Raw genomic sequence first — 7,143 nt, forward strand, 5'->3', positions numbered from 1 at the left:
GGATTGTCCAAACCAACCTCAAAGACAGAGGATCTAAACCAGGGGTTCTCTGAAGACATCCACACAGTGTGCAGCAGCAGTCAAAAAAGCAAACGGGATGTTAGGAATCATTAAAAAAGGGATAGAGAATAAGATGGAGAATATCTTATTGCCCTTATATAAATCCATGGTACACCCACAGCTTGAATACTGCATACAGATGTGGTCCCCTCATCTCAAAAAAGTTATACTGGCATTAGAAAAGGCTCAGAAAAGGGCAACTAAAATGATTAGGGGGTTGGAACGGGTCCCTTATGAGGAGAGATTAAAGAGGCCAGGACTTTTCAGCTTGGAAAAGAGGAGACTAAGGGGGGATGTGATAGAGGTCTATAAAATCATGAGTGCTGTGGAGAAAGTGAATAAGGAAAAGTTATTTACTTGTTCCCATAATATCAGAACTAGAGGCCACCAAATGAAATTAATGGGTAGCAGGTTTAAAACAAATAAAAGGAAGTTCTTCTTCACACAGCGCACAGTCAACCTGTGGAACTCCTTGCCTGAGGAAGTTGTGAAGGCTAGGACTATAACAGGGTTTAAAAGAGAACTGGATAAATTCATGGAGGCTAAGTCCATTAATGGCTATTAGCCAGGATGGGTAAGGAATGGTGTCCCTAGCCTCTGTTTGTCAGAGGGTGGAGCTGGATAGCAGGAGAGAGATCACTGATTATTACCTGTTAGGTTCACTCCCTCTGGGGCACCTGGCATTGGCCACTGTCAGCAGACAGGATACGGGGCTGGATGGACCTTTGGTTTGATCCAGTATGGCCGTTCTTATGAAGTTAATTAATTAAATTCATTTCTTTAGTTCCTTTCGGGAGTTGAATCTGGGGAGGTTGACCCTGTGCAAGTTTTTTTTTTTTTTTTTTTTTTAAAGGCATTGGAGATGGGAAATGAAGTGAACTCTATCCCCCAAAAGGTTACACCTAAATTAAGAGGGTTATGCCTTGAGCCCTAGGAACTGGGTAAAGGTGGGTGCCCTAGAGTGCGTGAGCAACCGAGTATGTTGTGCACACTGGAACAGCCTTCCTACAGCTCTGCCCATCAACTCTTCAGCTCCTTACCCGCCGCAGCTGAGCCATCTTCTCCCACACCATCACCTCCTCATTTCTCTCCCTCTGCCACTTTCCTGGTCCCTTCAAAGGGATACCATCAACTTGAAATCTAGTCCAAGAGTTAGAGTAACTGCAGGGCACACACCAGCCCCAAGGGCCAGTTTGTTTTCTGCTCATTTACATATTGATTTTGTAAGTCTTTTTCCTCTCCCCAACACTCTGTTAGAGACCAACCCAAGGGGCAGGGGCAGGTCACTGATGGAGAGGAAAACAGTGAAACCGACTATGCACAGCCTGCTATGAAATGCACAAAATACACTGCCAACAATTCTCCCCTCCCTCATCTTCCCAGTCTCAGAGTCTTATGTGGTACCTGCTACAGGTAGATAATCCTTTTCAGACACAGGTGTGATTTACACCATGGTCCATTGAATTGAATAACTTAATCCTGTGAAATCTTTTGGGTCACAGTTTGTATTAAAGGCATTACAACCTACTTGATTCAACCCTGGCTTTCCCTTAAGAATAAACTCAGACTGTGCAGGGAGATGAGTATTTGAGGCTTGTTTGGCTAATGGAAATATTTGATTCTGTCCTTGAAAATTAAAGTGGCAGAGAATCATGAAAGCGAAAGATGGAACAGACTTATCAACTCCTTTCCCCTGGCCCTGTGCACAAGGCAGGGGGGTGCCTACTGTGTAGTCCAGTGGTCCCCAAACTTTTCACATTGTGCTCCCCCATACCACTGTCCACCCCGCCCCCCACGGTTGGGAAGAGGGGCCCGGAGTAGGGCCACGGCTCCCGGGGTTGGGGCACGGACAGGGTAAGGGGTCCGAGGCTGGGGCCAGAGCTGTGACTGGGCTGGAGCAAAGGGCCAAGTCTGGGGCCGTGGCTGGAGGTGGGGCTGGAGCAGTGCTGGGGGCAGAGTGGGGTTGGGTGGTGCTCTCTGCCCATCCCGCATGGGGGGTGACCTAGGCCCTGCCATGCCCCTCTGAATGTTACTCCGCACCCCCCTATGGGGCGCACAACACAGCGTGGGGACCACTGGTGTAGTCTCAGAAGCTATGTCTGGTCAGTTCTAATTGACGCTTTCAGCCCTTCCCCTGGCAAGTGTTCAACAGTAGGAAGGACATCACCACCACACTTTTGCCATTCAGCCCGAGGTGCTTCCGCTTCGTTTGATCCCATTACTACAGTTGCATCGGGGCTTTTGCACTCACAGTGAGGGGGAAGAACATCCACTTTTCTCCAGCTGAAGCTACCCACTTCCAAAGGAGACAGAACTCTGCCACACTGATGTGGCGCAGGGATTATTGGTGGATTAGTCTTTGCCCTCTTGAGAGCGAGATGTCAACACTGGGCTTCAGTTCCACAAGATTTTACATTAGTCCCTCTCTAGCCACAGCTCAAGATACAAGGCAAGCAAGTGCATATTTGGAGGGTTGGGAGGGGGGAAGAGGTGTTACAGATGCTGCAGGGGAACCTTTACATCCAAAGTAATCTGTTGTCATGGGACTGGGTTCTCCTTGCACCCCAAACAATGTTCATGAAACCAGATTAGGATTAGTAAATTGAATTAATTTCCATTCATACAAAACCAAAGGTTTAGACCTAAAGGTGACCATTTTCTGCTTCTGCTACGCGATTAGATTCATAAATAGGGTGACCAGATGTCCTGTTTTTAAAGGGACAGTCCTGTATTTAAGCCCTCCTGCAGGTGTCCTGATTTTTTCTTTAAAAAAGGGCAAATTGTCCTATATTTTCTGTCTCCCCTCATCAGTACTGGTGGGTTCTGCTTCTGGCCAGGTCCCTGCTCGCCAGCCGCCCACCCACCAATAGTGAGTGGGGGGGTCCAGTGTCCGATGAGGGGGATGGATGTGCAAGGCTGGTGGCGGGGCGAGATGCAGAGTGCAGGGCTGGCCACTCCCCCCGCTGGTTCGTCAACGCAGCTCCCGCTTCATGCCACCTCTCGGCCAACTCTGCCCCCGTCCCATTTCCAGCCACTGCTGGCTGCGCGCTGAGTGTGGACAGGTGGCAGCCGACTATGTGTCATCTCAGCTGCCCACCCATCAGCTTTTTACGTGCTCCCCTCTCGCTGTCCTCTCCCTGCTTTCCCCTTCACCCCCCCAGCCCGCTGCTCCTCCAGATTCCCCCCGGTGGGGCAAGTCCCAGTCCCAGCGCTGTGCGGAGAACCAGCCCCTGGGCGGAGTGCTCAGCTCACCAACAGTCTGGCCCGCAGGCTCCTTCCCTCCCACACTGCCTCTGGCTGGGCCCGCGCCCCGGGAAAGCCCAAGTCCCTCCGGGGCAGGGTGCTGGCCAGGAGGAGCCGAGCCCTGCATGCACCAAAGCCCCACACAGCGCTGGCATGGGGAAGCCTCTCCACCCCTCAGCTAAGCTCTGGAGTGGTGGTTGGGTGAAGCAGTTTCCAGCCTGTTGAGGCCCCGAACCTGAAGGCTCCACGGCAACCCTCCGGGCAGGGGCTTAGCACCCTCTTCACTTGCCTCCCCTCCCCTCCCCCCACTCTAGGTCCTGCCCCCCCAGGGAGCACAGGGCTGCTCTGTCTCCTAAGCACCCTCTGCTGCTGAGCCACCCCTCTGGCTGGGTTCACTGAAGCTGCTGCAGTCAGGTTCCCTGGGCCCTGGTGCACAATGCTCCTTAGGGCTTAACCCGGTCCTGGCCATGCTGTAGCCAGAGGCGGCTGGTTTATGTCTGTGGCCAGCAGCAGCCTAGAGGTGTTAGCTGCCTTTTGACACCGTGCAGGAAGGAAAGGATAAGCTTCTTCCAGCCACGGGTGGGGGTGGGGGTGGGGGTGAGAGAATAGATGAACTCTGTAAAGTCACAGGCCAGGTCATCCCTTCTCCCTGCCCCCACTCCCATGGCTGGAGCTCCCGTCCCGTCCCGTCCCTTCCCTCCTGCATAGTGCTGAAAGGCTGCTGCTGGCCACATTCTGGGGTGAACCCTGGCAGAAATCTGGGGTGGGGGAGCATGTGACCCTGCATGACCCCCCATGTGTTGCCTTGGGAAGACACAGCCCAAGGTACCAAGAGAGGTGGGTCCGTCCTGGGGGCCCAGCCAGGCATGGAGGGCAGAGAGCTCCAGGCAGGGAGAGTCAGGTAGGTTGGTCACCTCCTCTTTGTGAGAGAGGTGTATGGGAGTGTATTTGTGTCACGTCTCCCCATGTGTGTGTGTCCCTGTGTGAACCCTAAAGCCTTAAAGATAAGAAGGTAAATAAAAATAATCCAATTGCACAGTATTTCTTTTTAACAGGGGCTCAGTCAACTTGATGTTAATTTGAATGTGCGTACGGCATAGTTCTGACTGATTGCCGTTGAACTCGCTTGAATATGAGTAATTTTACCAGGTGTCCCGTATTCACCATAGGGAAATATGGTCACCCTAACCTGGTACTCAGTTTAATAGTGGCCGCCTGGTCCAGAAGTTAAGGTAATTGGGTACGTGCTCTCACAGTGTCTGTCCGAGAACAGTGCCCGGAAGTTAAATCGCCCCAGTGAGGAGCTCGAATAGTAATAGCGTCTGACCAGGAACGGTGACCGGAAGTTTAATAGTATCCAGCAACCGTGACTGGAAGTTACATTGTCCCTGTACACACTCTAATAGTGTCCCGTTGGGGAAAACTAGCTGGAAAATTCCCACAGTGCTCTTCCTAATACCGGCCTGGCAGGAACACTGACTGGAAGTTGCCCAGTTCTACAACGGAAAGGAGAGGGGGGAGCTGGTGGAGACTAGGGGGAGGATGGCAGGGATGTGGGCATTGAGAATGGGGGTGCCTGGCAGGGATTTGGGGTGGGGGTCTGGACATGGTGTTCCCTACTCTGGCATGGCAAGCTGGAGCCTGTGACAGGAGATTGTAGCACAATGCTGCCTCTTCTCCCACAATGCACTTCTCTCCCCCCTCCCTCGATTTTCATTTCCCAGGCAGCCTCAAAACCCAGTTACTGAACTTGTGGCCCAGCTGGGGATTCCCCCTGCCCCACCACAGCTCTGTGGTACTTGTAGTGGGGAGTTGGGATGGATGGGAAGATGGGGGAGGAGACTTGGGGAATGGCCTGGAGACAGGAGTGAGATAGGAGACAAAGGTGCCACTCCTGTGTTCCCAGAATCCTGGACATCCTGTTACTTCTAGGAACAGTGTGGGCCGGATCCCACCAGCATGTAAGCATCCCCCATGCTAGGGTTGCCAACTTTCTAATCGCACAGAACTGAACCCTCTTGCCTAGCCCCTCCCCTAGACTCCATCCCTGCCCCTTGTCCAGGGCCCCACCCTCTCCAACCCTTCCTCCCTCTGTCACTCACTCTCCCCCACCCTCACTCTCTTGCTCATTTTCACCAGGCTGGGGCAGGGGGTTAGGGTGCAGGAGAGGGGTGAGGACTCTGGCTGGGGGTGCAGGCTCTGGGGTGGGGCCAGAACTGAGGGGTTCAAGGTGCGGGATGAGGCTCCATGCTGGGGCAGGGGGTTAGGGTGTATGGGATCCGGGAGGGAATTTGGATGCAGGAGGGGGACTCAGGGATGGGACAGGGAGTTGGAGTTTGAGAGGGGGTGCGGGCTCTGGGAGGAAGTTTGCGTGTGGGAGGGGGCTCAGGGTGCAGGCTCTGGGCAGCGCTTACCTCAGAGGGCTCCCTAGAAGCTGCGACACGTCCCTCGGCTCCTAGGCAGAGCATGGCCAGGTGGCTCTGTGCGCTGCCTCTGCCTGCAGGCATTGCCCCCGCAGCTCCCATTGGGAGCACCTCTGCCTAGCAACTGCCAACCGGACTTTTAATGGCCCAGTCAGCGTGCTGACCGGAGCTGCCAGGGTCCCTTTTCAAGCAGGCGTTCCGGTTGAAAACTGGACACCTGGCAATCCTACCCCATGCTCCAACCTAGAGATGGCTGCATCTCTTTGCCAATCATGGCATCTATAAACAGCCCTTTATCTCACCTCAGAGGCAGCCGGATCTCAGCATTGGGTGAGAGATGCCTGTACAAATATACCCGGGACAGCTGCATCTCAATGCTGGGCGAGGAATAAACACCACCTGTGCCTCACCCCAGACGCAGCTACATCTCAGTGCCACTTGAGGAATCCCTGTTGTGTGTGTGTTGGGGGGTGGGGGTGGGGAGCTTGGAGTAAGCCCTGAGGCCTGAACCAGAGGTTGTGAATAAAGTTAAGCCATGTATTAAAATAGATGTTTACAAATTCACTATCCAATAGATCAGAGGTTCTCAAACTTATTTGATTATGTCCCCTCTTTGTGTCTGTGGTCCTTTAAAGCCCCTCACCCAGCTCCTGCCACCCAAGTACCTATACTGCCATCCAGCTCTGCAGAAAGAGCAGCTTCTCACCCCCCCCAATTTTGAGAACCTCTGCAATATATGACCATGGCAAAAGTATTGCTCGCATTGCTAAAAAGCACTCCTAAAAGCAACAGAAAGTGGGCACATGTGAGAACACTCCAAAAGATTAGCCCAGGGCCATTCTGACCTAACACCAGGTAAGAGGATGTTTTGCCTGAGACACCTGGAGCATGATACCAGGGGCCAAGCTGATGTCACAAAACATGTAAGGTGGAACGTAAGTCGTTTGTCTCAGTCTATAAATGTTGGTGTACCTTGCCTTAGCCCTTTGTGCGGCCAAAGGGACAGCAGAAATTCCTGCTGCTGACTGGCACTCGTCTTAGTGTGCCTGTAACCATGGAGCCAAGGTGCTAGTACTGTGCCTTGAGGGCGACAAACCTGGCCAAGGGCCTTCGTCACCAAACTGAGTCCATGGTCTTTCTGAGTAGTGCTATCAAGGTTGGCTGAATCAACTACCTGCACAGGGCTGGAACAGCATACAGAGAGAACACACACCTGACAACACTCAGAATCCCACACGGTGCCAACGTAGTGAGCGGAGCATTACGGTGAGGACTCGGCTGGTGGTGTTGCTGAATCAGACTAACTGAAGCTTTCGCCATTGTAAGATCCATTCTTATTCCTCTATTTGGCCATTGTTTCAGGATATTTGCGTTTCTGGTTAATTGGCTCTTGCCTGGTCTGGAGGCAATCTCCCCT

This window comes from Lepidochelys olivacea, assembly GCF_965140295.1.
Source record: "Lepidochelys olivacea isolate rLepOli2 genome assembly, chromosome: 12".
Lineage (NCBI taxonomy): Eukaryota > Metazoa > Chordata > Testudines > Cheloniidae > Lepidochelys > Lepidochelys olivacea.